Source organism: Atta colombica, unplaced genomic scaffold, assembly GCF_001594045.1.
Source record: "Atta colombica isolate Treedump-2 unplaced genomic scaffold, Acol1.0 scaffold47, whole genome shotgun sequence".
NCBI classification, from domain to species: Eukaryota; Metazoa; Arthropoda; class Insecta; order Hymenoptera; family Formicidae; genus Atta; species Atta colombica.
This window is the reverse complement of record NW_017259536.1, coordinates 557,521-575,069: the sequence shown is the minus strand read 5'-3', so window position 1 is coordinate 575,069 and position 17,549 is coordinate 557,521. Positions and strand designations below refer to the sequence as shown.

Genomic DNA, 17,549 nt, shown 5'->3' with positions numbered 1-17,549 from the left:
TTATTATTATTATTATTATATTTTATTAAACATGTAATTATGACATGTAAATGTCATTTACATTAAACATGTAAATGAAAAAATAAAGTTAAAAACGGGTAATCAAGAGCCTTAATACGTAAATGTGCAATTATCATCACATATATTTTGATTGTATCTATTACATAATATACAAAACTGACTCCGGCTATATTCAAGCCATCCTCAGCAGTCTCCAATCATAGCAATAATTGATAACAATCCAATGTTCATTAAAGAAATCGAATGCAGCAAATAAATCTCACAGATTACCATATCTGGAGTGTATGTAACCGTTAGTTAGCCAATTAACTAAGTGCGAGCTACTGCACATAACTATACAATAATATAAATTAAATAAATTAAAATTTACAAAACAAATAAAATCAAGTTAAATTTTTTGTAAGAAAATAACGTTTGCAGTGTCAAAAGTAGAGAACAGATAATTATATGAACAACAGAGACATATAATATGTTTATTATCATCACTAGTATCTACATTATTTTCTTATCGTAAAATTAGTTATTGCAATTATTGTGTAAAAATAATTTTTAAATATATTTGAACAATTATATAGTTGAAGAATTTGATAAAAGTATTTTTTATGTTTTTGTACTTAATTTATATGTAATAATTAACTGTTATGTAATAATGAAAATAATGATGAATTGAAACAGTTCAGATAATAAAATTGTATTTTAAAAAAGCGATTAATTGTTTATTTAATAATTTTATTATTATTACATGAAGATATGATAACGATTATAAATGACGTGTTGTAAAGATTTCGCAGGATCCTGATCTATTCGCGACATTCAACAAAAATATAAAATCAGCATATCGCTATGAAAATGTTCCAAGCAGTGATATGTCGAGTCGTTCATGTTAAAAATCGCGACGCATTAGTTACAATGTAACGCCTCGCACAAACGGAGTTGCGCTGCGCAACGCCACAATATATTATCGCGAAAAAAATAGCCAAGCATCAATTACGTATGTAATACCACATACTGCTGCTCTATATCGTGGTAAACTCGAAGGATGGCATGGATAGAGCTGGCGTCCACCGCGCCGCTTCCATTTGTCCGTCATTCATCTGCACTTCAGTATGGAAATCTATCCTGAGAGCTATGATAACTTTTTTCCCCGGTGACGTGGAAGTTCAACCGCGACGATCTCTTAACTTCGCGCGATGAGAAACTGTCACCCGGCAGGACATGTTACAAATTAACTCTCTGCTCGAAGCGAGAGAGCTATGGCAAAATTATTTTTTTGTTACAAAAATATAATTATACGAACTTCATGGAAACGCATTTTGCAGTTAAATGTTTTCGAACGGAAATTTTTTCATAGAGAGCGTTTTTTCATCATCAAGATCATCTTTCAATGCCATCTATATTCGAATGGAATCTATTCTATATGAAAAGTCCGAAAGCTTTTAAATAGTTAATTATTCTATACTCAGATATATTTTCAATGGCTTAACGTAAAACGTATTATGTAAGCGAGCATGTCAAGACTATTTCATACGATTTCCTTTTACGTACATGATGCACCCTTTATATGTTTTCTGACAATGGCGTTAGGCATGATGAATGTATCATCGCGTGAAAAAGCTACTGCAGTTTGCCGCATAATAACTGGCGAACGGGGGAAGGGACATTTAGTGCACTTAGACTGGTGATCTATCGGCCACGAGGCGGCCGGAGGCATCGACGCTGGATGTACTTTTTCGGTACTCTAACCCATTTCCCCTGATCTATTAGCTTCCTTCGAATAGACTATCTGTGTAATGGCTTCCGCGGCACCGGAACAGTTCGGCTTTTTTTCATCGCGCCATCAGATAAACGCCGAATTCGCTGCACGCTAGTAATCCATAGGCGTGATTCTTGATGCGCGTTCACGATACATAACGAATACAATTTTAAATATCCTGCATAATTGTTGTCGCATATGCTTATAATTGATCTTCGAAATTTTAACCAAAAAGTTGTAACTAATAACTTTCCAAAGTTGACACATAAATATCTAGCTTGAAAGCGTATATTTCAGCAAAATTTTAAGAATAAATAATTTCTACTAAAAGCGGATATAGTAAAGAGAAGATAGTAATATTAATAAATAAAAGTAAATAATATTTACTATATTATATAGTAAATAATATTTACTATATTGACACAGAAAATTCAAGTAAGGCTTCTGTAATATAAAAATGCCCGTAGATTTTTCGTGTTTACTAGCTTAGGGAAGAGAATAGACTAGCAAATTGCAATCGATAAATAAATTTTATCGTCAATAATGCTGGCTGGATATCACGGAGAGCTAAAGACAAAGTATCCTTTCAAGAAGGACGGTTTTTCTTAGAAGCGAGAGAAATTTATAAGTCGTGGGAATATCATACTGACTAGCAAATTTCTGATCCTTCTGCCTTTCTCTTTTCCTCGTATTTTCTTGACAGAAAGAACATTGATATAGCTAATGTAAAATTAGATATTTACAAATTTAATCTTTCTTTTTAAATGATGTTATTATCTATGATCTATGTCATAATTCGAATAACAAAAACATATACTACATGGGCTGAAAAGTCCCGGGATTTTTAATGAAAACAAGCGTTTTTTGGGCAAAGTTATATTTATTCCTCAACATAGTTGCCTTCGAGGGTGATACACTTGATATAGCGATTTTCCAACATTTCGATGCCCTTTCTGTAGTACGAAACGTCCAAGCCTTCGAAATACGTCTCGATTTCCGCTTTGACTTCCTCATTCGATGTGAATCTCTTTCCCTGGAGCCACCTATTGAAGTTTGGGAACAGATAATAGTCGCTGGGGGCCAAGTCTGGAGAATACGGTGGGTGAGCAACCAATACGAATCGTAATTGCTTCAATTTGGCCACCGCTTTCAAGGACGTGTGTGACGGTGCGTTATATGATGGTACAGAACGAAGGCGAAAGTAGCGCCACTTAAACGACTGTAGCTTGTAAACGAAATGAAATTTCATACATAAACTAGTGACAGATGAACCTCTCGAAATGAATCATGTTCATTTTCTAGTGACGCCACGTATTGAAAAATCCCGGGATTTTTCAGCCCATGTATTATACATAGTATAGGATAGGATGAGGTATTATGAGCATTTTAAGAAAACATTTTGATACTTATGTTACGTCCGGAGGACTCCATGATTCTTTTCTTTCGCAGTATTACCATCCATTCTTACAAAAATATTATCATCGAGCCGGAAACTAAACATTTATGAGAATTAATTGGAAAGAAATTTCAATCTTGTTATAATAAAAGATTGTAATGTAAAACGTAGAAAGATTAATAATAAAAGTCAGGATATCTATAGATATCTATAGATTGATCGAGTATCTAATATCGCAAGTGAGACGATGGAGATATATTTTCAAACTAACAATAGAATCAATCTATATGACACTTAGGAACAATTGATTCCCATATTTTCCTTCACCCTCTGATCATTCCCATCGAAGACAAAGAAACTCATAGTATAAATTAAGGTGTGTAAAATGCATAGTGATGAAATCCGATTACTAACTCTAAAAGCAATTAATAATTAATAATTAGTAATTTGATTTTACTTCGGGAGTGCAAACTGGAAGTAGTTACAGAGGATGGCTCCTTCTATGCAATAACCAATAGAGGGTTCTTCCTGTTAAATTCCCTAAAAAATTAGGCTGCAGGTTACCAAAAAGTAAGCAAGGCAGCCGAATTCATTAGACTTTATTGAATTTATTCATTAGAATTTATTTGAAAAATTAAAAAATTCCAGTGCGCTTCCAAAGATTATGCCAACAAACGCGACGCCAACAAACGTGACCCCAACAAACGCGACAAATGCAACTTTTCAGCCGTCTAGCTAGAACTTCAAAAAGATTTAATTTATTGCAAGTAATAAGACAAATAAAAAATTAAATTGAGAACGAATTTAGAAACTCTTCTGACTCCACTAGTTCCACTTCTCGATTAGAATTGACTTCACCTCTTCTTGAAATTATTCCTCAATCATAAACCCAAATAATACCACACCTGTCAACATTCCGTCAATTTCCCCTGAATCTTCTGAAAGTGACCATTCCTCCTACATAAATTTATCTAGTTAATCACCTATTTTCAAACCTTCTGAAATTAATCATTCCTTTCTCTCTCCAATAAATGAACGAATTTATATTTCTGTTCTAATCTTTCTAATTCAAATGATTTAGAAAAATTATTTCTTTCCAACTTTTTAATTCTTTCGAGTTTCAAATATTCAGAGCCTATTTTTCTATTCCTCAACGAATTATAATTTTAAATCTTGAAAGAAATTGTGTTAAGGACTACGAGCCAAACAATTTTAAAGTACATAATATGATACAAATAACATTAAATAAAAATAAAAATAAAAATAAAAGAATAAAAATAAAAATATGCCTACATTAAACTAACGTTTCGATTCCGATCGGGTCATTCTCTCAAAGTTATAAAAATAATATATAAAACAGTTAACTAAAAATAAGCTGTAGTCGGAAAGTAGATCCTGGATTTACGCCATTATTCAAATTTTAAAAAATATTGCCGAGCAAACATGGGTCATTTGATAAGTTTAGTAAATTTTCATGAAATGGCGCTACAATCCATTTGATGACGTGACATCTCGAAAGATCCACTCTTCGAACCTCTTCAGGTTAAATTTCAGCCAGAAAGGATGCATAGTTCACGTTTGGTAGTCATTTGAAGCGAGATTGACGCGCAAAAAAGTGCTCTTCCATCAAGACAACACGCCGTCCCACAAGTCGACCGTTGCAATGACAAAACTATGAATTGGGCTATGAATTGATTCCTCATCCACCCTATTCTCCGGATTTGTCCCCGTGTGACACTTCTTTCTGTTCCCAAACTTAAAAACTTGGCTCGGTGGGAAGAAATTCTCGTCAAATGAGGAAGTCATTGTCGCCGTCAATGAGTATTTTGCAGACTTTGAGACAGCCTACTTCAATACTGCGTATTTCTGGCTGAAATTTGACCTGAAGGGGTTCGAAGAGTGGATCTTTCGAGATGTCGCGTCATCAAATGGATTGTAGCGCCATTTCATGGAAATTTACTAAACAAATGATCCACGTAAATACATCGCTGATAACATTATAAGTCAGCCAATTATTAATTAATCCTTCTAATGAAAGGTTAATGGATTAACCTTTCTGGATTCTATAAATATAATAGTGAATAATTGTATAAGTATTGAAATGTACAAAAATGTAATTATCAGCAATGATCATGAATTATATAAAATGATATAGAGCATAAAATTTGGTCATATAAATAAGAAACAAAGTTCAAAAAATACGTATATAGAACATAAATTCGGTAATATAGATCAGTGCTCGCAAAGATTTGCACATTTTGGGCCGATTCCGGCGCGCTACCCCCATTATCGTTCGAGGCTCGGCGACCGAGTCGCTGTGCGTTCACATGATGCTCTGGCTCAGGAGCGTCTCTGTAGTTTAAACGTGCGAAGATCGTACTTTACGTTATTAAAGAATATTTTTCTTGCAAAATAATTTTTATTTCCTTAAAAAAAATCTAAATTTTCTAAAACATTTTGTCATAATAAGCATAATAATTCTTCTCTCTTCTCTACCAGAAATCCTTCAATAATTGTTATAAATTTACATCAAGAAGTTTCTATAACATATTTGCGAAAATTGAAGTTAGGAAATACGTGAATCTGGAAATTCCATGTTTTCCATAAAACATATAAAATTTTATAAAGTCTCATCAAGTAACAAAATTTCTATATCGCAATAATTATTTTCTTCTGTAAGCGAATATAATTATAAGACTTTGTATGGAAAACATGGTATTTCCAGATTCATGTATTTTCTGACTCCAATTTTCGCAAGTATGTTATAGAAACTTCTCGATGTAAATTTAAAACAATTATTGAATGGTTTCTGGTAGACAAAAATTATTATGACAAAATGTGTTAGTTATTGTAAGAACTTCTCAATGTAAATTTATAATAATTATTGAATAGTTTATGGTAGGCAAGTTTTAGAAAATTTAGATTTTTTTTAAGAAAATAAAAATTATTTTGCAAGAAAAATATTCTTTAATAACGTAAAATGTTATATCTCCGCACGTTTAAACTACAGAGACACTCTTGAGCCAGAGTCATGTGAGCGCGCGGCGGTTCCTCGCTCGGCGCCGCTGAGCCTCAGTAGTGGGGATAGCGCGCCGGAATCGGCTCAAAATGTGCAAATCTTTGCGAGTACTGATATAGATAAAGCTGAATTTAATAAAATTAAACTATGTAAAATTTTGAAACGTACAGTGATTTGTATAAATAAAAAAGTACTTTAATAATCACAATATATAGTCCAATAATAAAAGTAGTGTCAAAAATAAAGGTAAATCAAAAAGTAAAATTATAATATATTTAAAAAATTCTAATACAAGGCTATGAGTCGCAAACCGAATGATAATTGTTAATAATTAAAATTCATCAAAATCTAATACATGTAATCTACAAACGTTTCGACCCTTATCGGATTATCTTCAGTGTCGTACAATATAAATGCGTAATTAACTATTCTAAAACATATTTAAATATAAGTTAAAGCAAAATTGAAGACTACTCTTTATTGTCAGCTAGTGAATAATGAAAAATGACTATAGGAAACGAACTAAGGAAATCGTATGGAGAGGGTAAAATACGAGAGGGAAAAAACTAAGAAAGGGGGGAAAGAGTATAATTAGAAGATAGGAATCAGTATTAATGCTTCCGTAGCATTCTGCTTTGTAAGGACAACAGGATAATCCCCATTGTGTAGAATAAGGAGAGGGATGATAGACAACGATGGTGGAAGAATAAGTGTCGTAGAGTTTAGTCGGGTAGCCTCGCTACTGACACCGCTGAGTAACCGAATTACTAGATTGGCACACGCAGAGATATATCTGAGCATAATTTTCGGATTGAAGTAACGGCTCAGAAATTAATTCTTGAACCGCGAACTTTGATTGTGGATAAGGAAACTCAGGTGTTATTCCCACTCTGAAAAGGCAGAAAACTGATGGATTGAATCAAAGAAATCATTTGGAGAAGGCTCACAACAAAGAAGGATTCGGTATCATCGTATAAACTTCATCAAGCACTCTCATGAAGTTAAGTAGAGCATTCAAAGCATTCAAATATCAAGCATTTTATTATTTATTTAGAAATAGTGCAGCAAGTAAGTCTCAACAGATTCCTTAATTGCTGCACACGATTTCAATTACGGTATGAACATTAGAATGTAAATAATTTTTACTATGATTGGAGACTGCTGAAGATGGCTTGAAGCCGAAACGTTCTTTATTTTTAATTATTATGTAATAGATCAGTAGATACAATCGAAATATATGTGTATATGTGTATTTTCGCACCAAGTACCGTGTATCAAAGCTGTTAATTGCCCGTTTTTTATTTTATATTTATGTATTTTATGTATATTATATATTTTAATATACGCGGACGTTAATTTTCAGGAATTTCTCTCAATGTATTTTTTTTATTAGAGATTGTTTTGGCATTAATACTTACAATTTTTTTTTAATTATGTTTCTATCTCTTAAATTATGTGTTAATATTAGAGTCTGTATTAAGTTTTTAAAACAGTGCCTTAAACATATATAATTTGGTTCCTTTACATTTGTACATACTTCTCAAACAGGATCTTTATACAATAATTGTTTTTATAAGCGATTGAATATGATCCAACACGGTAATGTAAAAGCAATATTGCGATTGAAATTAAAGGTTATCTAGTCATTTACATTACACCAGCAGTAATATTTTTAAGATAATCCAATCATTTCTGTCATTGTACCTGTTTCTTAAAGTTTTTTATTTATCTGGACAAAATTAATAACTATTATTATATAGCAATCATCTAGAATTGATAAAAAATTAAATTAAATTACAATTTTCAAACAAATTAATTACAATAAATCTCGAATTAGACTACTCGTATTTTTTATATATGCTCTGTATCTAGCAATAATTCGTTGAATTCCAACATTAACAATCTCGATCCTAATAATTTCTAATTATTCTATTCTTTTTAAGAATGTTTTAATCAATAATCCGTTAATTTCTAACATTAATATTATTACTCCTACAGATACTAGTCTTTCTACTCCGAGAATTTAAACAATAATGCGTCGAATTCTAATTCTAATAGTGCTTCTACAGTTTTTAATCGTTCTAATTTGAGAACGTCTATATTTCTCCTGATTTGTTCAATGAAACATCTTCTTTATTTAATAAATAAAAAATGGTTTATCAATCTGAGTAATACTGACATATCAAGGGAAGTTAAATTGCTGTTATAGCTAGTGAAGGTTTTGGTTTACCTATGAACAAATATAATATTGATAAAACTATGATAGAGTTTAAAAAAAAGTGTTGAAAATAATATATCTGGTCGTCCTATCAACATTGTAAATTTTATTAGAAACAATTAAATTTCTATTCTCAATAAATTTTCTAATGATTTTTCTTTGTCCAGCCATAATGACAAACAATTATTTGGTTGGTTAAATATTACAAATTAATTTATGAAAGATCATGATGATTTACTTATTACACGAGCTGACAAGGAGAATGTCACAGTGATTTTGGACAGAGCGAATATATTGACAAAATAACTGTCAAACTAATAAATAAATGTCGAAGTTGAATTGCCAGTTAGTTAATGTCGTTCTTTCATTGTATTAAGATCATTTTGGATCTTTTGACTTGGTATTTAATTTCCTTTCAGATTACAATCAATATTAAATTGTTTTCCTCACACACACACACACACACACACACACACACACACACACACCACGCACGCGCGCGCGTGCGCACGCACGCACACACGCACGCACATGAAACGCTTCTTAATTATATCTAAATTTAAAAGTTACTTCACTAATTTAAACAATTTTGACATTGATTTACTAACGAGTCAAAAACTAGTTTTTGATTAAATTAATAGAACATAATTGTGATCTAATAAATCCTTTGCTGTGAGCTTCCTTCTTATTATATAAAAACTTCTTATTATATATAAAAACGGGATTTTTTTTTTAATAATTTTGTCCTAAAATTTGAACACAATTTAGATTGTCATTAGAATCATTTTTCAATATTAAAGTTTCCGTAAATATGTGGAGATGGTTCACTGGAATGAATTAGTTCATAGATATTGTAATTATAAAACTAATTTGTGGAGATGGCTAAAAAATGAGCCGAATCATGTAAGCGGATTATTTAATAAAGAGTTTTGTGTATCCATATTTGTTTTGCACAACAATTGCACCGCTCCTGTTGCCCTATTTTATCTATTTTTTTTATTCAAGATCTACTTGTGATCATCTTTCTTGTCATCGAATTTATATAAGTAGTCATCTTTTGTTAACTTATTTTTAGTCAACAGTTTTATATATTATTTTTATAACTTTGAGATGATCGGAGTCGAATTAATTTAATATAGGCATATTTTTATTTCTATTTTTTAAATTTATATTTATATTTATATTTAATATTATCTGTATCACATACATTATGTACATTAAAATTGTTACTTTGGCTCGTAGCCCTCCTTAACACAATTTCGTTTATTTTAATTAAAAGAACTTATGTGAATAATGAAACAGGAGATAGATCAAAATTATAATTATACTTTCCAAGATCCTATTCAGAAACTTTCGAAATAATATAAAAAAAAAGCACCCGCGAAATTTGACATGACACACGACACGACACAACACATTTTACACTAAATTAGACAATATTTGAGTAAACTTGGTTTAATTGTAAGAAATTTAAATTATGTACATTATAATAGAATTTATTAAATCTAAAGTTATGTAAGATTAATTAAGTGAATTATTCAAATCCTTAATTACATTCTTCCTTTTATAAGTCACATCCCAGATCATAAGGAATAATTTCCTTAATTTAAAAACGGATTAAAACGGGTGCGTTATTTCAAAGCAGAATCAGGGGTCTGTTCGCTTGCACTTTTGGCATTCGACTGTGCATATCATTTGATAGATTTGTCGATGTTTTATGTATTTTAATATTGAAATTAATTATTTGCGAATGTTGAAATGATGGCAAGTATTCTTATTATCCGCCCAGTACTCATATTATTCTCTGTAGGATAATATGACCATCTTTGGGGGTAATATGAGCACAGGAAATTTTTTGTAAGAAATTATGCAGAAATGAAAGATTGATATACAGGATGGGGCATTAACTCTGTCCAATGAGAATATTTCCGCTATTTTTAGAGATATTAAATAATATATTTATTAGAATTGTAGCATCAAGAGGGGTACAATATACTACTAATAATTAAATATTTTCAATAATTAAAAATTAAAATTGTTTATACATGCTAAATTAATATGTAGTGTCTATATTTTAAACATTAAATATTAATTATCACTCGACATCCAGAGTTTACTTGTAGTCTATATACAATTTTAATACTATTAATAATTTTTCTATAGGTGGAGGCGTTTCAGAGATTTTAGGATCATCTCTATTCTTTTAAATACAATTGTTAAAGAATACAATTATTAAAGAATTTAAAAGAATAAAGAGATTTTTTTACACAATATGATTCCTCTAATTATTCTGCATATAAAAGTAATAATATCGAAAAACCAATAGTTATATATATAATGATATCGAATAACCAATAGTTTACAAGATATTTTATACTTTATTCTGGCATATATTGACATAAAATATTCATAAACTATTAATTTTTTTACAATCATATCTTAATACTTTTATAAACAGAATAATGAGATGAATCAATTAGTGGAAAGAAAACAGTTGCATTGAAAAAAGTATTTATATATATATATATACAAAAACGATAATTTTTTAAATAAGCAACTATGTGTTTTCTAATTTATTTTTATTTTTGCACTGAAAATTCATTTCTATGTAAAAATAAAAATAAGGGATATAACTTCTAATAGCCTTGATCTTGACAAATGTTATTCAGGACATAATCCTGAACAATATTCAAAAGATTTTAGTCATCGGACACCTTGTACACTAATTGTTATAATAGTTGCCTCTCGCCAGACTTTTTTCAGTGTATAATAAGGAATAATGAACATGCTCATAATAAACCATGCATACCTATTCCAAAAACTTCCGTATCTAATAAATCAATAATGATCTCGAGATCATTAGGTTAGAAGCTCAATATTGTAGGATCAGTGGAAAGATGATTCACAACACAGACTATACTTGATGTTTTATAAAATGTATATTAGATAACAATTATATAATACTGCATCGAGCACTATGTGGACTTTGTACGCTGACCATCCTAATTCTAACGCTATCCAGAAACTTCTCACTCCTGACAACGCAATAATAATCTCTTTTGTTCGTTCATGCATGAACACGTTACGCAGATATGCTACTCGAACGATTCTTTTTTTACAGCGCCACCGACCGCGCGCTCGGAGAGCCGCCTACCGCCACGCTCGTGCATAACCGAAATGAAAGCACATGAACTTTTCTAGTTTCCACACTCGGCCGTCCTGTTGGGACATACGCCCTCGGTCTCATTGTCGTCCGATTCATTGCTGTCGATATTTGAATCCACGGCTTCATATGATTCGCTGAGATAGACGTTGCGGTCTCACCCTTACTCTCGTCATTACGTAGCGGTCATTAAGGAAAATCTTTAATATGCGATAAGGGGAAATTTTGATGTAAATTTGGATCCGGGACTCTTTCTAAAGCCTTTAGCATTTTCACACTATTTTTCGGATATTTACTTTCGCATTTTCTTGGAGTTCGCTTCGACTTTCTTGAAAAGCGATTATGCATTCGTACTCAATAAGTTCTCGGATTTTCTCATTGTCTTTGAGCCTCATGTTTGAGCCTCACCAAATAAAACATTGAAAAATGTCGTTCCAATACTCCTGTGCGGCAACGAGTTAAGATGTTAGGCTTTCATTAGATATTTGTGCCATTCAGATGGATTAGGTGCTGCCAATTTCGTTAAAACGGATATTAATATTTGATTTACTCTTTCCACTCTTTCTACTCTTGCCCATTTCTTCTAAATACACCAGTTGTTGTTAGAACATGCTCAATCTTTGCTTCTTTGCAATACATCTCGAATTCTTTTGAGGATATTGTATATCCGCGATCGGATGTACAATATTTTTTTTCTACGAGGGTCGCCGAGGTAGCTGCCTGTTTCTTAAGACGATCTAAGACTTCTGCTGTTCTTGTTGATCGAGTTGCATATAACCACATGAATTTTGAAAACGAGTCTGTGACTCAGGATAAACGATAATTTTTTTTTCATTGATGCAAGAGGGACTAGATGATCTATATGATATACATTTAGCGGCACGTTGTCTTCAATAGGATTTAACCACTCATTTAATTTATTATGCCTTTTCTCCGCAAGAATATAAGTAACGCAATTATAGACAATCTTTCTTATCTTATCACGCATATTTGAGAACCAATAGGCCTTCAAAAGCATTTCTGTTTTTGCCTGTTAAAAAATGACTCATGCACTCGTCTTATTTGATTCTGCATCGATTTAGGAACAACAGGCATATCACCTTCGCTTTCTTTAAACAATAATGCGCCTCTCGCAATATAGCCTTCGCACTGACGCTGATCTACCATTGCAAACATTTTTTCTATATCGCTATCTTCGCGCTGTGCCTTACCAATTTTCGAATGAATATTCTCACTACTTTCATTTATCATCATTGGGAGGGGGTTTCTACGCAACGCATCAACATGTAACATATTTTTACCCGGATAGTGCTCGATTGTATAATGAAATTTTTCTAGCAACAAGGCCTATCTGGCCATGTGAACACACAGATCCTTTTTGCTCATAGTTAAAGAAAAAGCCTGACAGTCTGTAATGATTTTAAAACTTATGCCTAATAAATAAATTCTAAATTTCCGTAGCGCTTTTATAATCGCAAGTATTACAAGCTTACTACTATACTTTGAATCCGCTCGCATAGTGTACTGGAACATATCACTTTATCATCACATATTCTTTATCATCACATTGCAATAAAATAGCATCGTATCCGTGCATTGAAGCATCAGTAGGCAGCTCAGTTTCTGACGAAATCTTATATAATTGTAACACCGACTTATTATTGTATTTAACGTGAATTTTGAAGTTAGTTAAACGCTAATTTTTCTTTCTCATCAAACACGAATTTTGTGTTTAACTTTAATAAGTTGGTTAAAGATCGTGCGATTAAAGAATAATTCAGAATGAATTTCTGAAAGTAGCCTGTCAGGCCCAAAAAACTTCTTAACATTATCTAGTTCGGGAAATTTCATAACGGCTTCTGTTTTTCTCTCTGACAGCCGAACATTTCCGTTCTCGATTATATATCCAAGAAACTCAATTTTCCTTTGTAAAAATGCGCATTTCTCTCAGTTAATTTTCAAACCGTAATTTTCAAACTCTTCTGTTACACTTAATACTTTTGCGAGATTTTTTACTACTATCAAGGTCTGCCGACGGTATGATTAAATCATCCATATAAGCTAGTACTATTTTTTCATTCATTAAATCCTTAAATATTATGTTAATGTATCTCTGAAAGATTGTAGGCGAATTGCATAATTCGAATGCAATGTAACGAAATTCATATTGGCCCTTATAAACGCGGTATACAGTTTACTACTCTCACTCATAGGCACATGAAAAAAAATCATTTTTCAAGTCTAATGTAGTGAAAATGACGGCTCCCTATAACGCATTTATTTGATCCTTGAATGAGCGGCAACGGATATCTATCTTTTATAATTTTTTTATTTAATTTTCTATAATTTACACAGAGTCTTGTTTTTCCATTTTTCTTTTGAACAAGGACTACTGGACTTGCAAATTCGGAAAGGGAAGTTGTATAATCCCTCTGCGCCATTCGTTAACTTGGACGTCTACTTCTGTCTTATCGTGCGGAGACAAACGACGAGCCCTTTGATAAACCGATTCGTTATTTTTGAGAATTAAATTCATCTTAATGTCTATTTCTCGGCTTTTTATCGGATTATAATTATCAATCGTATTCTCGACCGTATTTTTGAATTCGCGACAAGAGACGTGAGCTAAATCTATTTCATTAACTTCACGTATGCAATTTATAGCGAAAACTTCTAGCACCTTTTGACTCATTTACCTTTTGAGGTTGACGAAATACTTTTATGTTCCTCTATCAATTTCACGGAGTTTAAGAAATCAGTACCAATTATAATGTTGTGTTTCGTCAAAGTATCCAACACTATGTGATACGTTATCTTGTAATGATTGCCATCGATCTCTACATTGCTACAAAATTCTCCTAGCGTTCTATTCTCGTCTGAGCCGATCCCACAAAATTTTATTTCTTTATACTTTAAGTTAGGAGTTATATAACTTAACTTTATGTACTGATCCGCACGCATCAAAGAGAGATCATTACCTGTGTCAATTAAGGCAGTTGATGTCTGGCCATCTATTGTACTTTGATTTTCTTATAATATTTATGAGTTGACAAATGACTCACATCGCATGTCTTTCTTCTCGAAAGATTTTTTCGGACACTGACCAGTGTGGTGTCCGTACTCGACATTCAAAATATTTAATACCTTTGCTCTTTGTTGGGCAATTGGCAACGAGATGATCCGATGCGCTGCAACTGTGACATCTTCTCGCGGTGACCTCGCTGGTTCTTTCTTCATTTCCGTTTTCTTATTCTTGAATGATGCCTTCTCCTTGCTATTCCTGGTGTTTCCATAAAACGATATTTCCGCTTCTGGTCCGTTTCTTAGAGTCACTTTCTTGAATGCCTCTAATAAATCTGATTTGTTTGCAAATCTCTGTCGCACCTGGTCATGCAGCACAGGATCTGGTATGCGTCGATTAAGTAATCAATTAATTTATCTTCGATGATCACTAGATTTGCTAATATTATTAGGTGTACAACTTTGCCGTTTTTTTTCCAAAATTCGAGGCTTTATTATAAGAAACTGGTTATACATTTATGATTCAAAATATTGTCCATCGCTGGCCACTACTTTCTCCCATCTTTCGGGTAGCGTACGAATCCTGCGTTGAAAAAACTGGTCATCTTTTGAGACTATCCACGAATCGTTCCAATTTTTTTACTTCTTCATAAGATCGGAAGTGCTGGTCAGCCAGGCCGTGTGCCATTGATCGAAACAAGTGATAGTCAGAGGGAGCAACGTCTGGAGAATACGGCGGGTGGGATACGACTTCCCATTTCAACGTTTCCAAGTATGTCTTGACCACTTTCGCAACATGGGGTCGAGCATTGTCATGCTGCAAAATCACATTATCGTGTCTCTCGTTATATTGCGGCCGTTTGTCTTTCAATGCTCGGCTCAAACGTATCAATTGCGTTCGATCCCCTGTGATTGTTCAGTCGGTTTTAACAGTTCATAATACACTACGCCGAGCTGGTCCCACCAAATACAGAGCATGACCTTGGACGTCAAAATCACCATTTTTGAAGTGTTGAAACTACTCACGACGTTCTTTCACTAATAGCGGCCTCACCATAAGTATTTGAGAGCATTCGAGCCTCAGCCGCAGATTTCTTCATATTGAAGCAAAAAATTAAAACCTCCCGCAAATGACGAGAATTTGGCTCGTAAACTGACATTTTCAATCGAGAATAACTTTATGATGCAGACACAAATCGACTAATGTTTCTATGGGGTTATGTTGACAGATGCCCAAGTTTATTGTATGACGTCTATGATCTATTTATTTCGACCACCACTTACCGCTAAAGCCATATATAGGAAAACGGCGGAAGCAAAGTTGTACACCTAATATTTTCTTGAAATATTCACTGAACTTTTTATTTTTCTTCCATACTCGAGTTTCGAATTCTCTTCTCATTGCCACTTTGTTTGGCCTAAAACATGCCTCGCAGTTCCGTAAGTAATTCTTCTACTGGCACATCAATATTTTCAGGCCGCGAATGAAATCAACGCTTTGTCTTTGAGTTTTAGTCCTATCAAGATTCTACACGCAACCTCTTATATAATTTCTGCAGCATGCGAACTTGCTTCTCCCATCTATCGAACGTATTCGTATTTCAAAGTCACTTAAAAGATCGGCAATCGCTGTTATGTTCATTCTCGGCATACTCGTCGACTCGCATTCGTCGCTTTACGCGTATTCGACTGGGATATACTCGTATTAATTGCTGCATTTGACACAACAATTCTATCTTACGTTGAACTATTTGAAACTCATATTCCAACTCTTTTTCTTTACGCATCGCTAGCATCTCCCTCAACATTTCCTCTGACTCGTTCTCTGCTATGTCATAGGTTCCCGATGCACCACCACTCGCCGCAGCCACTGTCCTGTCCTCTCTTTGGCCGGAAGAATTGATCTCTAAAAGGCGAGGTTTGGCGATCAACTCTACTTTGCCGCTAGTTGGCTGATCGAATTCACGCAATATTTCTTTTAACTGAACTGCCGTTAGATCACTGTAAACGGAACTCATTTTCGTGCAAGGTAATAACATTTCGCTTCTATGCTCTTTGCTGTTGCTCGTATGCGACTCAATCGCTCTCCTGACTGAGACCCCAAAATTGTAGGATCAGTGGAAAGATGACTCACAACATAGACTATACTTGATGTTTTATAAAATGTATATTAGATAACAACAGTTACTACATAATACTGCACTGTGTGGACTTTGTACGCTGACCTTCCTAATTCTAACGCTATCCAGAAATTTCTCTCCTCACTCGCCTCGTGACAATGCAATAATAATCTTTTTTGTTCGTACACGCACGAACACATTACGCATATGCTACTCAATCGATCTTTTTTTACAGCGCTACCGCGCGTTCGGAGAACCGCCTATCGCTCGTGCATAACCGAAATGAAAGCGCATGAACTTTTCTAGTTTCCACAATGTTTCCACATTGTTTACTTTACAAATATTAACACGCAGAAATATCTTATTTCAATGTGGTTTGTGGATCTTATGAAGTTAAAAGAAAAAAATATAAGAAATAAAAAATAACGTATCTGCTTATTTAATATGATAAATATTATATACAAAATACATAAATTTAATTGAACTTTGCAGCATATTGGAATGTTGCAAAGACAGATGCACTATTATCAACCGTTGCAAAAATATAAAGTGTTCATATTACCTGCAAAGCTCATATAATATTCAATTCTATATAATTCTCATTTAAAGAGATATATTTATTAGATAAAAAATCAGTCAAACATGAATATTCTAAGTATATATACGAGTAGAATAATGTTAGTATCATAATTATTTGATTAATAAATATGTTTTCATAAATTTACTGTTACATAATAATTGTAACGTTCAAAAATCAAATATTAACATATCTTAAAGACGTTTTAACAATATGAAATCGATCATTCAGTCCATTGGACAAGCTTTTATCTTGCGATCT

The 17,549-nt window shown here is 32.9% G+C and overlaps 1 pseudogene; it reads right to left on the bottom strand.

Moving 5' to 3' along the window:
• The window catches only part of LOC108691432, an 84,370-nt pseudogene extending 67,761 nt beyond the window's left edge, over positions 1-16,609 (bottom strand).
• Positions 16,610-17,549: the final 940 nt, after the last annotated feature.